This window comes from Rattus norvegicus, chromosome 13 (assembly GCF_036323735.1).
Source record: "Rattus norvegicus strain BN/NHsdMcwi chromosome 13, GRCr8, whole genome shotgun sequence".
NCBI lineage: Eukaryota > Metazoa > Chordata > Mammalia > Rodentia > Muridae > Rattus > Rattus norvegicus.
In genome coordinates, this window is record NC_086031.1 from 13,753,177 (window position 1) to 13,775,131 (window position 21,955).

The window sequence follows — 21,955 nt, forward strand, 5'->3', positions numbered from 1 at the left end:
TATCTGTGAACACACACACACACACACACACACACACACACAAACACACACACACACACACACACACACACACACACAGAGGCATGCAGAGTTACATTCATTTTATTTTTAAATTCAGCTGAAATTCTCAACCTGAAACATTATAATAAACACTTCATCCAGCAATTCAGCGGTTGAAGCAGAAGCATTGTATTCCATTCCCCATTTGAATAGATTGTGTGACTTTATGCCAGAAAAACAGGGAAGGATAAAACAGAGCAGAGAATATAGCTAACAGTATAGTAGGGGAGTGTGAAGAAAAACAAGCCCTTCCTAAGTTAAGAGAACAGAGGTATTGAAATAGAAGATGAAGAGAGGAGTAAGGAGGAGAAAAAGTGGTTCAAAATATGGGTGGAGAAAGGGGTAGAGAAGAGTGAGAAGGAAAAATGAAGGAAAGGGAAGGGAAATAAAGGTGAAGTAAGGAGTTTGAAGGAGAGAGAAGGGGTGAAAAGTGAGTAAGTTCTGGTTTAAGTGTTTGCTCTAAATAAAAGTGAATGGTAGATCAATTGAGATTTAATGACAAGAAAAAATTTCTCCATTAATAAATGCCATCTGAAAGGTATTGTGTACCCCCATATAAAAGCAAGGGCTCTCAAGTATCTTATTAATTTTATTTATTTGACCAATATTCACTGAGTACTTGGTAAATGTCACTTCTTCTTTCTCCCAGAGGCACAAAAGTGAATGATAAAGAATTGTACTGCTGTCCTGAAAAGTATATTTTATTACCAGTAAAAAGAGTCACATACAAAAAAAATTAGAATTTGGGCACCATAATTTCTAAAACAAATCTTAGACTGGGGCTGGCAAGAAGATCATTTTCTTACGTTATGATTTTTCATGCTAAAACAACCAAATTCAGTTCCTGAACACATCTTAAAATTCTATACTGATGATATAGAGACAGAAAGATCCATGGGACTTAATGTCTACACACCCCTGCCCAATTAATGAGCTCCAGGCAAGTGAGACTTCATGCTTCAGAAAACAGTGTGGCAAATACAAAAAGTTACCTTGAGTTGATCTCTGGCGTTTATGAACACATAAGATAACTGATGGGTAGATGATAAATGATAGATAATTATATATACATATGTAGAGAGTTAGATGATATATACACATATATAGATATGGACATAAGTATAGATACAGATACAGAGATAGATTGATAGATAGATAGATAGATAGATAGATAGAGATATATACTTGCATCCATGCATACATACATTCACACATACATACATACATAAATGGATACATACATAGATATATGTACATATAGATACATCAGTAGATACATAGATATATCAATAGATAGATACATAGATACAAAAATACATAGATGTTTAGGCAGACAACTTAAACAAGCCCTGGAGCTTTAAACCTCAAAAAGTAACATATGGAAAGATGACAGAAATTTCTATGCTATGGAATATCTTTTATAGTAAGTGTCACATGTGAGTCAAACCAGAGTACCAGGTTAGGTAAGGAACAGTGGGATGCTTTGTCTAGAAAAGACATCTCAGACAAAGGGAAAGGACTTCCTGAGAGTCAAAATAATCCAGGAGGGCATCCTGGAGCGGAAGAGTAAAATAAGATATGCATGAGATAAAGCCAAGAAACAATTGGAAATCAGGATTTTTTTTTTGTGCCTTTCCGCATGTGATGAAACCATTTATTAGAAGGAATATTGCAAGTATTTAAGATATATTGATATTCAGTTTGAATGACTTACTAAGTAAAGGTATATGGCACTAAGTCTGACAACTTTAGTTTCAACCCCAATACCAATAATGGGAGGAGATTCCCATAGTGTCCACTTACACCTCCAAGTCCTGGGACATGCTCACTGGCCCAATACCCACCAAACACACTAAAATAATAAAGAAAAAAAACAAAAAGAAACCTGAAATTTACATGAAAACTTTGTGGAAAATCTCTAAGCAAAGTATAGATTTTTGTATCATGGTGACACTCCAAAGAGATTTATAGTGGAATCTGTAATTATATCTAACACATGGGATGTAGTTGCAGAATTTATATGAGACACATGTATTTAATTATATAACAGGTTTTTCTATATATGTAGCCTGGAGCAAGTAGTGACTCTCATCTAAAATTTATTATCTATAAAATGAAATTGATGATTCATATTTACTCTCCTCTCAAAACACTCAGAGCCCTCTCAATTGATCAAATTTACCCTAAATCCAAAGTATGATGAACACTTGCCCTTCCTCTATAATATATGTATCAGAAGTGAACAAATAAAGTAGGTAAGCAAATATTCAAATTGTGGCATACACATAAGATTATGAACATACATATATCATACGAATGCATTCCAATATAAATATATTTGACACAGATTTCTAATGACTAAAAAATGACTCAGAATGGAAATATGGTACTGAATGGATGACTAAGTGTTATATTAACTCGATCAGAAAATAAAGCATAAGTCTTTTTGTCATCCTTTCAAAATATATACAATGCAATTCACAGGTGGGAAAGCTGAAAGACATTTTCTCCTTTCAAGAAACTTGTCTTTCATTTCTGATGACTCTTGGTATATGTGTGTTTGTTATATTTTAATCAAATTAGCCAACAAAGCAAAAGAGTTTTTCCCATCTTCTACATTTTTTGTGATTACCTTTGAAAGATATATAATTTTATAGCTGATGCAGCATTATAGTATTGGAAAAATGTAAAAGATGCTACAGAGTTCACGTGTTAGATTTCATATGTCCTCTGATCACCATGAGAATTAGCATCTGGCCATGAGTTCCTTGTGTACCAGTTGGCACTAGGAAGCAGCTGCCTAAATTTAAAACTTAAGTCTTGTTTCCTTGAGTCAAACAATAAGGATACCCTTTTTCTGTGTTCTTTCATACTTCAAATGACCAACAATGATTATTTTTATAGTGACATCTAACACTGAGATGTAAATGGAGACATGAAAGCCAAAAGAAAGAACATTAAAACACTAAAGATAAAGGAGAGATGATAGGTGCAAGTTAAGAAAGAAAATTCTCCTTGGAAGAAATCCTGAAGATGATATGGAAACATAAATAGTGGGGATCAATTTTTACTATTTCAGAAATGTCAGAAATGCAGTCTTATGCTATGCTTTCAAATCAAACACCAAATAACAAATAATTTGAACAAAAGTCTCACCATTTTCTATGAAACTCATTAATCATACTTTTGTTTCAGGTCAAGAGTGTGATAAAGGTTATCACTGTCTTGGATGTTTATTGCCTTTCATGTCTAGCTCATATCTGTTTATGAGGAATTTTGTCTAACTCCTAGATTCTTAGTAGATGGAGATTTATGGATAAAATAAAAGCTTCTCTGATAGCCTTTACTTTTACACACTCCTCTGCCAAAGGTAATGTAGTTGACAGAAAGACATCAAAGAAAAGTAAAAATTGTGATAAGGATGCTGAAAAGAAGCTCTCCATAATTGAGGGGTTGTTGAGGGAATGAATGGTGGTCAGAAATGACTACAATTTCTTTAAAGTACTGGCCACTAGAAATCTGGCCATGCTCCAGAAAGTAAATAGGCAACACAAATTGGACTTTTCTTCTTTGTTGTTTTTGAATTCTTCTTCTTTGTGTTATTCTTGTTCTTGTTCTTGTTCTCATTTTGTTCTTGCTCTTATTCTCACTCTTGCTCTTGCTTTTGCTGTCATTCTCCTCCATCCCCTCCTTTTCGTCCTTTTCTTCCCTTTCCTCCGTCTCCTCCTTTTTCCCTCCTTTCTCTTTTAGAAGGTAGGTAACAAGGTTAGGTGTGAACCTGGAGACTCTCAAAGTGAACATAATTGTGGTACATGTTGTGAAATTCTTAAACAATAATAAAATATGTTGATAAAAATATAAAGAATTGAAATAACAGAATAAATAAAATAAATAAATAAAAATAACAGAACTAAAAACTTCTCTCCATTCTGTCTCAACTCATCATTTCTTTTTTCTGGGTATCTGCACATGTGATTTTCTTTATTACTTAATGATTATTTTAACTTCTACCACAAAAATCAATTTTATTTTAACTTATCACTGAATTGCATTTTTCTAAGTGAAAATACACATATTATTTATTATTTAATTTTACTTTTTTCAACATAATATTTTTATTGATTATTTGGGGATTTCATATAGTGCCCCCTAATCATATATCACACACTTTTCAGGTGTACCTGTGCATCCTTGTTCCTTCTCCATTACGAAAAAAAAAATTCCTTTTGTCTTGCTTATATAGTCATTGGAGCATAGTCAAACTGCCAGGGATAAGGTCTTTAAAGATAACTGAGCACTTTTAATCCCCCTACCAGAAGCCATCATCTCTTAAAATCTACACTTCAGCACCTTTGTCATAATTTTTATTGATTTTTTTAAAAGTCTTTCCCTCTAGACTTTTTTTTTGGGGGGGGGGACTGTTGAATAAGCCTTCAGTGTCTCTGATTCTCAATTATGAGTCTGGAGTCAGTGACATTAATGTAAAAGAAGCTTCCCTGCCCATAAAATCCAGTGGCTGCATGGGACACAGATGATCTTATGCTTTTTCGTGTTCCATGTGGTTTCACATGGCAACATGTACCACAGACTACCTCATGATTTTCGATATTTTATATGATTTCTCATGACTACATGGACTACAGATGTACAAAAGGTCTCTGGTGGCATCGTTGATAAGAGTTATCAAGACAACCATGGTGAGGGGGGCAATCACAGATATTAACATGGACTCTGTGGGCAGCAGAGACCACAGATATCAACATTGTCTCCTATGGAAACTGTAATCATGAATATCAACATGGTCTCCATTGGCAGCACAGAAGAGCCTGAGTCCATGCTTTATAAGATACTTAATATTTAGAATTTGTTGTAGTTTGAATAGGTATGTACCCCATAGATTCATGTGTATCAATACTTGGCCAGAGGGAGTGACATTTTTAGAAAATGTAACAACGTTGAAGGAGGTATACCATTCAAGAAGCAGTCTTTGAAGCCTTACATGCTCAAGGTATTGCCAGTGCAGCATACAATCATATTCGGTCTGCTGATAAACATGTAGAACTCTCAGCCCCTTCTTCAGCACATGCATGTGTGTATGCTCTCTAAAATGAGGATAATTGACTAAGGCTCTGAAACCAAAAGCCAGTTCAACTTAAGTAATTTTCCTTATCAGAGTTTCCATGGTCATGGTGTCTTTTCAAAGCAATGAAGTCCTAAGACAGTATTTTTGGCAAATAATACATTGTACAATCTTCACACTAGTTCATTGAATGTATTTAATATTATTATCTTCCTAAGTAAATATTATACAGTCTGCTTGATAATACTTGTGTGTGTGTGTGTGTGTGTGTATGTGTGTCTGTGTGTCTGTGTGGGGGGGTAGTGAGGGAGGGAGGGAAAGAGAGAAAGGAAGAGAGGTGAAATATATATATATATATATACATATATATATATATATATATATATATATATATATATATATATATATATATATATATATTCTGTGGTTGTCAGCCAGGCTATTATCTCTCACGCTTTGTTCATTTTCACCCGATGAGGGCCTCAGTTAATATTATTAGCTGGGCACTTTGAGTTGAAGTACCTGGAGAAAGAGACTGTATCCAAATTACCTCCATTTCTGTCATCACCACTCCTCCTGCTCTTCACTTACCCTAATGGATGAAGTTTTTTCTGTCCATGAACCAGGTCAACTCTGTCTCTAATAGAGTAGAGATATATTGATGGAATCAAAAGTCCACCTCAGGGTCAGGCAGGAGAGTCACTGTGTTCAAGGCAACAGGTGGCTTGAAAATATCTCAGCCAGTGTTGATTAGTAAAGTCTGATAATGAAACATGTAACCTTTATGGAGCCATCAATCAGTATTGTAAGGGACGAGGTGGTAATAAGTCCCCAAGATAATTTATTGAAGCTTGGAATTTTTTTCTCCTGGATCTGAGACTTTGTTGGCTAGAAAGACTCTAATTAATTTTTCTTTGTCTTACTCTGCACTGTTCTATACTTTCTTTGCAGATTGAATCTGTAAATTTTCTCTAATATTTGGCACTAACTAGTTGATGAATGCCAGGGATGCCATACTAGAAATCTCTGTTTTCTCTTATCTAATATCAATTCTAAACCTTGGCCAAATTGTTGAGACCTGTATCTAGAGCCTTTTGGCAAATCTTGAGATGTCCTCTAACTTTTACCTTGTTGAAGTCCTAATCTGGGTGGCTTCCCTCTGGGGCCAGGAGCCAGTTTCTTGGCCTCTGTCAATTGTAAAAGGAATCTGTAAGAGGTTTGGGGTGGTGGTGTTAGTCTATTGTCTAAACTCTACCTCACAATTTCCTGGTAACAGCTAGGTATACCTGACACTATAAGAGGGGTTATTTGCCCCCCCCCCTTATTTTCTCTCTCTTTTTCTCTGTTATTTTAATAACTCAAAGACAATATTTGTTCAGACAGGGAATGAGCATTTCTCTTGGAAAGAAGGATAGCCAATTACTGAACACAATGAATGACCAGGAGTCAGTTGCAAGCTCTATTGAGGGGTAAATATGCCCACTTGGTGCCTCTCCTGTCATTCTGTCCAGGGGTGAAACCCTGCTCTCTGGAAACATTGGAGGCTCCATCCTTCCACCCTCTAGGGATCATGAATGCCAATAAGCACAGTCCTGAGAAAAAAGGAAGTTACCATGTGACTGCTGGGAACTGAATTCAGGACCTCTGGAAGAACAGTCAGCATTCTTAACCACTGAGCCAATCTCTCTAGCCCTAAAGCTAAGGTTATCAACAAGATTGGAGCTGGCTGCTAGGCAGGAGTTGGCTTTTGTTGTTCCTGTTTAAGAAAAGGTGTTAGCAAGGGGGAGGAGGGAAAACTTCTGAAACACTTTATCTTCTACTGTTGATACCCTGGGGAGATAAAAAGGTCTCCCTCAGTGGCTATTTAACAAAAAAAAGCAGATTACTGCAAGTTGCATTAAGTGGTCCTTAGTCCTAACTTCTTTAAAATGGGTCTGAATAAGATTGAAGAGAGAAAACAGTCTGTCCATGTCCAAAAATGAAGACACAGACAATTCATTCCTGCCATGGACAGAAAAACTCAGACCATTCCATGGACAGAATACACACAGGCTTTAGTGACTCAAGTTGGAACCAAAGTCCTAGCAACCCTGTCTGCTCCTGTGGGAACCAGAGTTAGAAAGGCTGAAGCATCATCCTAGCCTTTCTCTCTTTACACACAGCTAAGCCTTCCTGCTGCTTGCAACCATGAACCAAACTGAAAACAGAACACAAACAAAGAAGCTACGTAGAGGAAACAGACGAACATGGTACCTTGCTCGAGCTGTCACTCCTCCAATTCACTACTCTCACATGGGTCTTCCACAAGTGTCGAGTTTCCCTGTCAGTGCACCAAATGTGAGGCTGGAATTAAACCTCTTCTAGGACCTCTTCAATGAGACTCACAGAGGTGGTGATCGATGTATAAACAAGAGGAGTCTGACATGTTGGCGTTGTCCCACTTCATTGGTAGACAACTCTGAACAGATTTTAACATGGGATTTTATAACTTGCAATTGGGGCAGAATCTGCACAATGGTAATTAGGCAGGATACTGTGCACATTTGGTGGAACGAAACAACATTTAGATTGGACTCAGTGTACTGTTTAAGACTTTCCCAAGGCAGGGTGGGGTGGGGTGGGGGTGGGGTTAAATTGGAAGCCACAGGTAGCTTTTTGTGACAGTTTGACTTGCATCTGTTCCATGAAATAAACCAGCAGTTTTCCTTCTGGAAGGGAGAGGTACTTTTGCTCCGAGGTTTGTGGTGGAAATTTTCCCACCAGCCCCAGATTGGCCCCAACTCTGGCTAGTTCATTGCCAAGAGTTTCTCACTTGGTATTTGTCTTTCTTCTTCCTCTACTTTTCTGGAATTGTATTTTATGTTAATTACATGCTCACTATGAAAGAACATATGATTTTCATTTTATTTTATCAAGTTTGCATTTCCATTTCCATAAATGATGAAATATCACTGTTTACACTAAGATGTGCCTGATTTACAAGTGACTTTTTTTTTATTTCGTGGTATGTCTTTTTGTATATTGATTTACCTCCACAAGAATGTTTTAAATGTTGCTAATTTAATACTTGTTAAAATGTAAATACATTGAGTAGCAAAATTCTCACCTATGCCTCTCACCCTGGGTAGTTAATTTATTATCAATTGTCCCTATACTTCACAATTCAATATAGATTAATAAAATCAGCACATAAATCATGTTTATCTTATGCTTTACTTCCAAAGGATCATGAATTTCTATCCAGTCTGAAGACACTGGCAGCATCTATATAGTTTACTTAGATCAAGCAACTATAACAAATAAAAGGGGGCAGTGTGGAGGCAATGTTTCTAAACTCATTGGTTTTACAATGCCACAATTGCAGAATTGAACCTTTTCCACTTTGTTGGTCCCAGGGTCTGATGACATTCCTATAGCAAACTCCCTCTATAGTCAATTCTTACTGAAAGACCCCCTCCCAGAAAGGGAATTGTACAAGCCCAAGGTCCTCAACTATAGAAGTAAAAAGTAAGTTTTTAGATATGTGGGACAAGCTGACCCAACATTTAGACAAAAGAGCCCAGAAAAGAAAACAAAATGCAGAAACTAGACTAAAATATGGGCATTGCTCCATGGGCCACATGGCAGGGAAAAAGAAACAGTCCCTGACCCCCCGGGAGACCCGACCACCATGTACTTTTTGCTAACTCATTGTTATGATTATAGCCAAAAATAGGTAACATACATGTATGCCTCATTTACTCCACCAATCACATCCCTGTAACCATGCATCTGCTTCTGTAAGCCTGCTTCTGCTCCCCAAAATACTATAAAAAGCCCACCCTGGCTCTGCTAGGCGCGCCAGTCTTCCAAATTGACTGGGACGCCCACAGATACCTGTGTATCCTGATCAATAAAAATCCTCTTGCAGATTGCAGCCGGTGGACTCGGACTGGTCATTGGGCTTGAGGATCTCCCTCCTGAGGGAAGATTCTCTCTGAGAGTCTTACACAGGTATCCAAATAGTGCCTGGTTCTCTCATCAGGATAGCCATTGATGATTACTCCAGCCAGCAGGCAGTCAGGAGGTAATTTTCATTACAGCAGTTAAGACCTTCTCTGGCAGGGGTAGATGTGATATGCTTGGGAAATCATTTGGGGATTTGCAATTAGTATGGGGAATGTGAAGTTCGAACCTAACATGGTGCCATAGGTTAGATTACCATGGAAGTCGCTAGTAGTCAAATTGTGTAGTTGAATAAAATGGCTGGTGGAGGAGACAGAAGTGGTAGAGAATTTCCTGTAAAGGCAAGGTGGCTTCAAATTTTCATGTAGTAATGACTAAGTCCATGAAAGAAAAACCCAAACTCACATTGGAAGAGAAAAGAACAGGGGTGGCAAGGAAGTTAACTGCCACAAGCAAAAGAATGGGAAATGGGGCACCAATGCACAGAGCTAATCCCAGTCCCAGGCTGAAGAAAAATTAATAAATACAATATGTACATTACATCTCCAGTCCATTGTCTTCTGGACTTTCTTCACCCTCTGGTCTGTGACTGGAAAGCATGCCAAAAATAATGTTAAGATTATATTCTAAATTAATCCTAGCCTGATTCTCAATCAAGTCATTGTATGCAGACTTTCAATTAAGAAACACAATAGCACCATTTTAATGAGATTATACCAATTGTAACAGGTCTGGATGTACATGTCCCATTGCTTCAATACTTATTCAAAATGAGGGGGAATATGGGCCAGTAACATTGCCAGCTTTTCTGATTAGGGCCAAGCCTGCCAGAGGAGTGGGAATCCAGGGCCAAGTAGCTAAATCAGGATCATGATTGTCAGGGAAAGCCTCAGGATATACTTGAGAAGAATGAGGCCCTGAGGGTAGAGGCAGTCAAGCATGAGGGGCAGGCATCACAGGAGTGACCACGGCAAGAGTGACTGTTGGAAGCGAAAGTCCCCCAAAATCACACCAGGGGTGAACTAGGCATACCTTTGATGGGACTGGGACAGTAACCCTATAGGACATCTTGGAGCCTGATGGCTGGAGGCCTGGAGCAGAGGCAGCCTTATCCTTATCTCTAAAATCAAACTGTTTTCTCAAAGAAAATGAGATGGATCAGTAATGAAAACGTGAACATTAACCTTATCCTGAGAATGTTTTTATGGACAGATATCACTTCCTTTGGGAAAGAATCCTTAAGACTGATAATTACAACAAGGAGGGTGGGAACAAAGAACAAGGAAGGGATAATCCCAGACTACACCTTATGCTTATGTGCAAGGAAGGGAACAGCCATCCATAGGTCATGGTTCCATGTGTTCTCCTGCAATATCCAGTGGGCCAATATAGGAGCTTCCTCCCAAAACTGGTTCAGGTTATTAGTCTTAACCTTCAGGCAATGAGTAGCCATAAGGGCTTTCAGATCCCTAATCTGGGGTTTCTTGATTGTGGAAGGGAAGAAATGAGCACAAAGGATACAAATGATGAACATATATGGCAAATATGGCAGAACAGGCAATAAAAGTCATGGTGTACTAAGCTGGGGATTCTCTCAGGTGCACCTCAAATGCCTTATGCCTGGACAATGTACCCAGGATGGAAAAGGCATTCAGGAGTAGATCCCTGGTACCACAATAAGCCCCTATGTCAGGTAACAGGATGAATCTAGAACAAAAGTTAAAATGAGCAAACAGAGACGAAGAAGAAGGAAAAGATGGTCACTGCTTGCTCACCACAGCATTTTCACCCAAAGCAAAGAATATAAAATGTAGGCTACAATCTCACCCTTGAATCTACCTGAGACCAAAAGCAAGGTCACTGGGATGAACAGACAGAAAAGATGAAGAAGTCAGAAATAAGGTCCATGCACTCACCCGAGTGAGACCCACAACATAAAACACGAAGGGGCCAACTTACCAAAGAATCAACTGATGGGGGCAGAAGAGGAACACTGCAAGGGGAAGAAGAACAGATCAGGTTGAATCATGAGCACAGTGCTTGCAGGAACAGTCAAAAAATCACACCTAGGAAAGGAGGTTAGGAAGCAGCCACTAAATGAGGATGATTAAATAATCTGTCAACCTTTCTAGGAACCAGAAGATGCCTGTGACTTGGAATACTCGCCAACTGACCCTACCTGCACTTGGGGGTTGGAGGTGAAGTGGTGCAGAGTCAACAACAGAGACCCCGGGAGCAGGTGAGAAATGCAGCAACAAGCTCATCTGAGCACTGCTACAAGCTCCCTTAAAATCTTTGACCCATGCTCCATTGGACCCAACAAAGCAGCTCTTTAAAACAGCACTTCCCAATTGCTGGTGCTCTCTGCAACAGTAATCCTTGGTCTCTCAGGCAGTCTTGAGTTAGTTTCTCCTGTAGGAGATAGTATTACTTCTCCGACGCTTCTCATTGTTTGTATACAGGTGGCCTCATCATTCCTGCTATGGCTTGTCTATGGAGATGGCTGAGGGGATGGTTAATCTTCCTTTGATATTGGTTGCAATGGTGCATCATTTTTGTGTCATAATTGGCATCACTTACTGATCCTGGGCATATACCCAAATGATGTTCTAACATACAACAAGGACACATGCTTTACTGTGCTCATAGCAGCCTTATTTATAAAAGCCAGAAGCTTGAAAGTACCCAGATGTCCTTCAACAGAGGAATGGATACAGAAAATGTGGTTCATTTACACAATGGAATACTAATCAGCTGTTAATAATGAGGACATCCTGAGTTTGTACTCAAATTGATAGACCTAGAAAATATCCTGAGTGAGGTAACTCAGACATAAAAATACATTCAAGATATCTTCTCACAAATAAGTGAATATTAGCCAAAAAAAGTACAGAATACCCAAGGTAATGTCCACAGAACTCAAAGAGTTCAACAGGCTGAAGGGTACCAGTGAGAGTGCCTCAGTCTCCCTTGGGAGGGAGAAGAAAGCAACCAGAGCGGAGATGGTGGGAGGAACATGGGAGGGAAATACCAGGTGTCAGGTTTTTTGTGATTGGATTATCTCTCTCAGGATGATATTTTCTAGTTCATTCCATTTGCCTATGAACTTCATGAAGTCATTGTTTTGATTGCTGAGTAGTACTCCTTTGTGTAGATGTGCCACATTGTTTGAATTTGTGGGTTAGATGAAGTGCCCTACAGTAGGGAGAAGACATTTGTTGAGCCAATCTCCTACAGAAAGACAGGGCATCAAGTGAGGGATATGTTTGCTATCAGAGAGTCAAAACTCTGACTCACAATTCTTCTTCTCTGGAAAATGAAATGATGGAAATGGAAAGGAGTGTGAGGAAAAGAAGTTCCAGCGACAGGCACAAAGAGGAGGCCCCATCACCTAACACCATTACTGAGACTATGGGGTGCTCCCAAAAATGGAACTGTCATTACTGCCCTCCAGAAGACCCAACAGATACAGATATGTGCACTCAACCAATGAACAGAAGCTGCTAAATTAGGGAAAAGCTGGAGAAAACTTGAGAAAGCTGAGGAGGACAGCAATCTGTAGGGGAATGAGCTGTCTCAATTAACATGGACCCCCAACATCACTCAGACACTGAATCATTAACCAAGCAACATACACCAGCTGATATGAGACCCCCGACATTCATACAGCTGAGGACTCCCTGATATGGGTTCAGTCAGATGCTCCTAGCTATCAATAGATTAGAGGGCTCAGGAAGTTTAAAAGACTGATGAGTTTTGGGAGGGGACATCCTTGTGGAGAGGAGTAGCAGGGAGGAGGTATGGGATGTGCAAGAGTTGGAGGATAGACCAGGAATAGAATAAAATATGGAGTGAAAAAGCAAAAAAACAAAAGGGAGGAAGGAAATAAGTAAGTAAGTAAGTAAGTAAGTAAGTAAGTAAGTAAATGAATAAATGGAGGGCTAATAAAAGTGGTGTCTAGTCACAGCCACCTGAAACTTCAGAGCATGCCAAATACAGATGTGGATGTTTGCAACCCATGACTAGACTAAGCATGGGGACCCCCCCTGTGGAGGAGACAGAGAAAGGACTGAAGGAGCTAAAGGAGTTTGCAACTCCATAAAAAGAACAACAGTATTAACCAACCAGACCTCACAAAACTTCCAGGGACTAAACTACCAACCATATAGTACACAGGGAGGGAAACATGGCTCCAGTTGCATTTGGCCCTATCTGGAATCAATAGGAGGGGAGACCCTTGTTTGATGCCCTTGTATAATGGAATGCCAGGGTAAAAGTGAGTGGCTGAGTGAAGGGTAGGGGGACGGGATTGGGGGTTTGCAGAAGAAAAACCAGGAAAGGGGATAACATTTGAAATGTAAGTAGATAAAATATACAATAAATAAAGAATGTGGGAAAACTCCAACCATTTTGGAGAGAAATGTGGGCTCCTCTTGTCTGTATGTTGGCCATTCTGCTTGTCCTTGGACTATGTGGCATAACTGCATCTAGGACTTCATTTTATGGTCCTTGCCAGACACTGTCTTGTGTGCCTTGGCAGGAAAAGTGTGTGCTTGATTCATCCCACTGTTTCAGAATCTTTTCTACCACAATATCAGTTTCCTTTTTCTTTGTTTTCTAGCACTCTTCCCTTCTTATCCTTGAAATGAAGTTGGTATTTTGTTTTCCTAATGCTTATAAAAGAAACTGTGGGGACTTGCTTATAACTATAAGTGGTAAATATTAAAAAGGAACGTTTTCTCTCAGTTCCCCCCGTGCTAGATCCGCTCGTGCTGGCTGCTACTCTGCCATGCAGTCCACAAGCTGTCCTCTCCCTGCTTTCTCTCTTTTAGCTATCCTTTCTGTGCAGTCTCCTAGGTAGTTGTTACCATGCCTGGCGCACACACACTATTTTTTCCTGTGGGCCCCGTGCCGTTCTCCCTCTGTGCTGGCAACAGAACCAGATGCATGCTCCAACTGCCTCTCAGCCATGCCTTTAGCAGTTAGATGTATATGTTAAAATTGTAATAAAAAATACATTCAGACAATAAATTCACTGTCAAGTAATAAACATATTAAAACACACCTAGACATGATAAAATTGACCAAGTCCACTTAGATCTGGGTCATTCTGCTCCATCATCTCCATCTTGATTCTCCCTGCTCCTCCTGCTCTCTCCTCCTTAGATTTTTCCCCCACTTACTTTTCTTTCTCATCCAATGATAAGCTTCACCATATCCTCAACCTGCCTTGCTGCATAATGACATCATCATATAACAGTTTTAAAGGACTAGTCAATGATCATAACTTTGGAAAGCAGAAATCAATATTACAGGGTCAGTATTTCAAGCTTAGTATCCTGTTCAATAGACCACATGTGTGGTTTGGTGGCCAAATAGAGTAAAATAGTGCATCTGAACAACTGCGCCAGGCATGGGCTTCTGAAGCCTCAAAGCCCACATACAGTAGCACTCCACCTCCAATAATGCCATACCTTCTCCAACAAGGCTACACCTGGTAATCTTTCCCAAATAGTTTATCAATTGAGGCCGAAGCATGCAAATATAAGAGCCTATGACTTTCTTCTTTTCATGTGCATCCTTTGCTTTTTGTACCTATTCAAGTGAACGTACCTTGATATCAGAACATCATATTCCTGGACTTTTCTAACACAACTAATTCATATCTGTCTACCTCTTACTGTATGGCTCTTAATTCATTTCTGTCTCTGTCTCTGTTTCTGTCTCTCTAAGGAGCTTGAAGGAATTAAAATTGCTGAATATATCTTCTTCTAGACAATTTTAAATTCCATTTTTTGTTTGTTTTTGTTATTTTTGTTTTCTTGCTTGTTTGTTTTTGTAAGATTATACTGCTCTGTGTGTAGAGATCACATGAAAATTTCTTGGAGTAGTATCAAGATGGTCCCAGGGATCAAACTCAGGTCATTATATTAGGCATTGGCAAATCCTTTTTTCTCCTCTAAGGAGTTTTAAAAGTTGAAATAATATGAAAAAATAAGGGGAATTATACTTTTTTTCTTTTCAAAATATGCTCTGAAGCCAGTCTCCACAGATGGTTGAAAATAAACAATTTCTCTTTGAATTTATATAAGCAAGTGTCTCATTTTCACATTCCTATCTCTCAGTCAAGATCCTGTTTGTTTTGTGCTTTTTCATTAGACTTGATTTTTGTTCTTAGATACACAACATGACCACAAACTTATGTTGTATTTGCTCTCCTGAATTTATTGTTAAAATATAAGGTTGGGCTTTGTCAATTTCTGCATCTGAGTATGATATGCTATCATTTCCTTGTGTGGAACTACTTACTGGTATTAGTTTTTTCTGTAGAGTCAATGATTCTTGAGTGCTAGGACTATGTGTCTTCTCAACAACTACCATAGGCAAGGGACTAGAGACTATGAATTAGTACTTAACGAGTACATAAGCAAACATGGAGGTGAGCTTTAAAGTTTAATCTCCTACATAAGCCAAATACTATTATCTCAAAACCAAAACCAAAGCAAAAAAATCTTTGGACTCTAGAGATGTTTCAAGTATATAACGATTTGAAGGTGACTGTGGGCTGATTCTCATTGCATATTCCTAAAAAAAATTGTTACAAATCAGTGAGACTATGGGAAAGTGACTGACTTTTTCTAATATATATATATATAATATATGCTATATTATATATATATATATATATATATATATATATCATAAGTAGGTATACCATCTATTTCATCAGTACATATGTAATATGTATATATCTCTATATAATTATACCTATGTATATAAGTATATATACATATATACACATATATATGACAGAATATATAGATATATAGATATAGATTTGGTGTGCGTTAAACATATTGGTAAACCTATGAAAAACCCCTATCCTCATCACCATGGCTACTGTACTTATGAGTATATTATTCTCTGACAAAAATAGCTAAGATTGTCTCAAACATGTTATTATTAAGATTATTCTCGGTAATGTCACACTTTAATGAGTTTTAATGATATCCACATTTCTTTGTTTTGATTAAATAGATACAGACTAAACAATCCCTATCTTCTTCTTCTTCTCAATAAACATCGCTCCCTGAAATCTAACTACTAAACTTCTACACTGGCTAATTCTTTCTTTGCTATGACAAAATGCCTGAACAAAACAAGTTACAAAGAAAAAAAGTTTCTATGGGTTCATAGGTTGATGATACGGTGTACTATGATGGAGGAAATATGGCAGCAGGAGCGTGATACAACTTCTTATATTTAATTAATTGTCAAGACCTTGACAGAGACCAAAGATAAAATTTTCTCCTTTGGTGTATGTGTGTGTGTGTGTGTGTGTGTGTGTGTGTGTGTGTGTGTGTGTGTTCATATGTGCATGTTCATGAGTCTTCATGTGGAACAGAAATGGTAACCTTAAATAAAATGTTTGGGAACCATCTGCTTGGTTTATTTTTGTTTTTGTATTGATACAGGGTCTTGCAGGAACCTAAAACTTGATAAGTAGGTTAGATTGGCTGATCAATTAACACAGAATCAATCTCTCTTTGACTTTCCAGCACTGAAATTACAAGTATACACCATCAAATGATTTTTATTGTTTCAGTTCTGGAGAAAAAAATCAGTCCTAAACCAAACACAATATAATGTAACTTCTTCCAAGCACATCATGGTATCTTCTCTGAAAGTGACCACATAGTCCTCAAGCATCAACAGATAAAAGAAAACTGAAATAACATTTTACATCTTATTATAGCACCATGGATTAAAGCTGGACTCCAAAAACAAGAGAAAAAACAATGAAAGACCACTATCAACCTTAAAGACTAAAAGACTTTATCAAATTCAATGAAAACAAAGCCACAACATACCCAGATTTATGGGACACAATGAAAGTATTACAAAGAGGAAAGTTCATCTCATTAAGCATCTTCATGAAGAAATTAGAATTCACTTACTATCGATTTAAAAGTAAACCTGAAAGGTCTAGAGAAAAAAATAATAGAAGAGAATCAAACAATCCCAAGAGTAGTAAATGGCAGAAAAGAATCAAACTCAGGCTTCAAGTTAATCAATTAGAAATATAAAGAACAATACAAATAATCTACAAAACCAAGAGCTTGTTCTTTGAGTAAATCAGCCTGATAGATGACCCCTTAGTTAAAATAACTAAAGAGTAGAGAGACAGTAACCAATATGACAAAATTAGAAAAGTAAGGTGAGGCAGAACAATATACAATGAGATTATTCAAAATTCATTAGGTTTTATTTCAAAAGCCTACAATCCAAAAAGTTTGAAAATGTAAATGCTATAGATGATTTTTTAGATAAATAAAAAAACACTTAAATCAAGATCAGGTAAATTATTTAAGTATTCCTATTACCACTAAAGAAATAAAAGTAGTTATTAAAAGTCTCCTAAACAAAATAAAACAAAACAAAAAACAAAAGGCAAAACAAAACAAAAAAAGCCCAAGGCTAGATGGGTTTAGTGCAAAAATCTAACATACTTTCATAAAAGAGTTAATACCCATACTCCTTAAACTGTTCCACAATATAGAAACAGAAGGAACATTGCCAAACTCATCCTATGGGACCACAGTCATCCTGATACTCAAACCACAAAATGACTTAACAAAGAAAGAGACTACTGGATTAATTTCCCTTATGAACATAGGTATACAAACATTTAGTAAAATATGTACAAACTCATTTCTAGAACAGTTTATAAACATTATATATGGTGGTCAAATAGACTTGATGCCAGGGATAGAAAGAAGGTTCAATACATGAAAATTTATCAATGTAAACTACTATACAAACAAACTAGTTATTTTTAAATCCATGATCATCTCATTAGATGATGAGAAGCCTTTGACAATATCTTACACACCTTAAAATATTAAATGTCTTAGACAAAATATGGATACAAGGTATATACCTAAACATAATAAAAACGATATACAGCAACCCAATAACAAACATTAAATTAAATGGAGAGAAGCTTAACATAATTGCACTACAACCAGGGAAAGATACGAACTTCTGCTTTCTTCCTATCTATAAAATATAGTACTTGAAATTCTAGCTAGAACAATAAGAATACTAAGGAAAATCAAGGGAATAAAGTACTCGGAAATAAATCCACACATGTACAGATACCTGGATTTTGACATCAAAGGCAAGACCATACAACCCAAAAAACCTAAAGTATCTTCAATTAAGTTGTGCTGGTTTACTTGGAAGACTTCTTCCTTCAAGTCTAATTGTGAAAAAAATGCAAAAAGTTTCATACTTGTCACCATGCCAAAAACTCAAGTAAAAGTGTATTGAAAACCTCAACATAAAGCCAGATACACTAAAACAAATAGAAAAGAAGATTGGAAAGAGCCTTAATCCCCTTGGTACAGAACACGGTTTCTTGAAAAGAACAAAAATGATTGTGCTTCGGTTGTTAGATAAACAATTGACCACTGAGACCTAATTAAACTGAAAAGTTTCTGTAAGGCAAAGGTGACCATCAATTAGGTCAAGGAGGAGCATACAGGTTGGGAAAAAGTCTTACCATCTTTATATCCTACATTTGACTAATATCCAAAATGTATAAAGAGCTCAAGAAGTTAGACTGCACTAAACCAAAAATCCAAGTAAATATGTGATGAAGAGCTAAATACAATTCTCAACAGAGGAATCACAATTGACCATGAAGCATTTACAGAATGTTCAAAACCCTTAGACATCAGGGAAATGCAAATCAAAAGCACCTGGAGATTCTATCTTATACCTATCAGAATGGCTATGATCAATTACTCAAATGATGGCACATGCTGGCGAGGATGTGAAGCTATGAGAACACTTCTTTACTGCTGGTGGGAGTGTCAAATTGGGCAACTACATAGGACATAAATTTGACGGTTTCTCGTCAAACTGGGAATTGTTTTACCTCAAGACCCAGCTATACCCAAAAGATATCCCACTATATCACAGGGAAATGTGCTCAACTATGTTCATAATGGCTTTATTCATAAGAACCAGAATCTGCAAACAACTAAGATACCCCTAAACTGAACAATGAATAAAGAAAATCTGGTATATCTACATAATAAAATACTGTTCACCTATTAAAAACAAAAAAAAAAATATTTCCAGGAGAATGTATAAAACTTGAGAATATCATCAAACATGAAATAAACAAGAACAAGAAAGACAGGAATGGTATATAATACTCACTTATTGTTGAGCCCTCACAATGCACATGTCTTTTAATAATGACGTAAACTACACTCTCTTGCATAACCTTCCCTGAACCTTAGATGTAGGGGTTGTTTTAATGTTATATCAGCTGTAGCTTTGCACCCACAGTCATTTTTTCCCTGAATTTTGGCCAACAACATATTTCTCTGGTTTTTCTTTCTGAGCAAGTAAGTATCTATGATGAGGAATGGAAGCCACACTTATTTTTGGATATTAGGACAGATATTTGGAAGGCAGTCGGGGAATTATACTGGTATAAAGAAATGGCAGTAGTAGGAATTCTCTTAGGGTACAGGACTTCACATGCTGTGGGTACTTGGCCATTTTTACAGTAGCTGGCATAATTTCTTCCTAATGAGCAATTCCAATTTGATAGCTGATTGGAATTTTTAAGATATTTTTATATCCTGATAATGAGTATCAGAATAACACTTCAGGAATGAAAATTAAAAGAAGTTAAATTTTAGGGAAGTCAAGGACCAATACTAAATTTGAATTAATTTTAACTAGATAGCCTATATCATTTAATCTTTTGTGTTGTGTGTGTTTATGAATGCGCAAAAATGATAAAATTTGGTGAAACACCTCATCAAGTTACTGAAAAATGATGAAAATTATGTTTAGAATTTGTCTACTAATGGAAGTGCATGAACATTCATGACAGAATTAATCTTCAATTGCTATGAACATATTCTGGTCTAAACCTATACTTGTTTCTTTTATAGATGGTATAGATTAATGACATTACATGTATCTAGCATCTTAATTGTAAACTCCAAATTAAAGAAAGAAATAAAATCTCAAAATCTGTATGTGTCTGAGACAATGAGTAATGCACAGATATAATGGTTGCTTGTAATAAAGTTAAAAGCGCCTTGTTACTTGGTAATAGATCCATAGAGTTTCCTATAATAAAATCTGTTCCTCTGATATGAGTAGTGAGTGCTAAGAGTTAAGTCAGTGCTCTTAATCTCAATATATCATCAGGCAGTGTAAAAGTTACTTGCATACAAGATATGTTATACCATTATAACTTAACTTGAAAATGTAGTCTGAGATTCTGGGAAACAGACATTGTTTTTACGATCGGGGTGAAAACTGACAATAATGAAGAAAGGTCAATGTCTTTCATGACATGTAACATGATATATAGATTCCATTCTTTTTTCCCTGTTCCTTTGCCACTTCTGTTTGTACTCTTTTATTTTCTTACACAACTTCATTTTTACTTTCATTTCACATTTGCACATGATATTTATAACCATACAAAATAGAGTAATCAAAAATTAAAGGACAAGAGATATGGCTTAGTAGTTAAGAATTCTTGCTGCCCTTCCAAAGGAATCAAGCTCAGTTACCATTACTCATGTTAAATCACTCACTACTATGTGCTACCATTACTTCTCTTCTCTGAAAACACCTGTATACATAGTTACACATAAAGAAACACAAATTTAAATATTTCTTAAAGTTAAAAGAAAATGTATTTGTTTTTCTACAATTGGCTTAGTTCACATAATATGATTTCCACAGTTGCATCCACTTTCAGTAAACAATGTGACTTCATTATGGTCAAACACATACACACACACACACACACACACACACACACACACACACAAACACACATACTCACACACACAGAGAGACACACACAAATACACACATACACACATATATGACATCAAAAATATCTTTTAAATATCAATTTATTTAAGAAAAGCTTTCCATTTTTAGTAAATTGTTCTTCATTTTTAATTCCATTATTTACATTGTTTTCTTCATGAATACTGGTGATACAAATATGTAGTGTTTGTTGATGACTAGGACTGAGATCAAGTCATTAGATAACAAGTGGCTATATATTTGGCACAATAATACTTCACAGTATTAATACCAAGAGTGCTTCACTCAAGGACACTTTCCAGTATACTACAAGTTCTCTTTTACAATCCAGAAATCTGGGAGCCTATAGTTCACTAATGTGGAAACAAAGCTTTATACAAATATCAGAAAATTGTGTTTACTTTAGCATAACTTTTAAAAGAATGATCAAATTGTGACTAAATCATGACTATACAACCTTCTAGAACAGATTTTTATGATCATAAAACATTCTTTTTATTTTATGATCAATAAAAGCAGAAAGAATGAGGACACCTGACAAATGACTGCCCCACTGCCAATACCAAAAGCTCCTCTTCAAATTGATAACACTTAGGGTCTCAACTCTCTCTGTGGAGAGCACTGAGTAATATTAGCTAATCAGGATGGCAAACTGGTTTAATTCAATGAGATTAATCTTTGCCCAACATGTATTGCTAGGCCAACACTACATATTTAAGAGCTAAAGATACCTTGAACTCTTTTAGAACAGAAAATCAAACTGGATTACCTGGAGCATCAAGTGGAAAAGAATTGTGTAAGATTTTCCTAAAGAATATTATCATAACTGTCTACTTACTCAAGATAAGGAAACAGAGACAAAGAAAAATGATAATAATACCAAGGCCTACTTGGCAAACTACATTTATTGAAATTACTTGCAGTGATAAGAGGAAAGTTTATGAACACTAGAAATGACAACAGAAAGCATTTACTTCACTAAACTCTCTT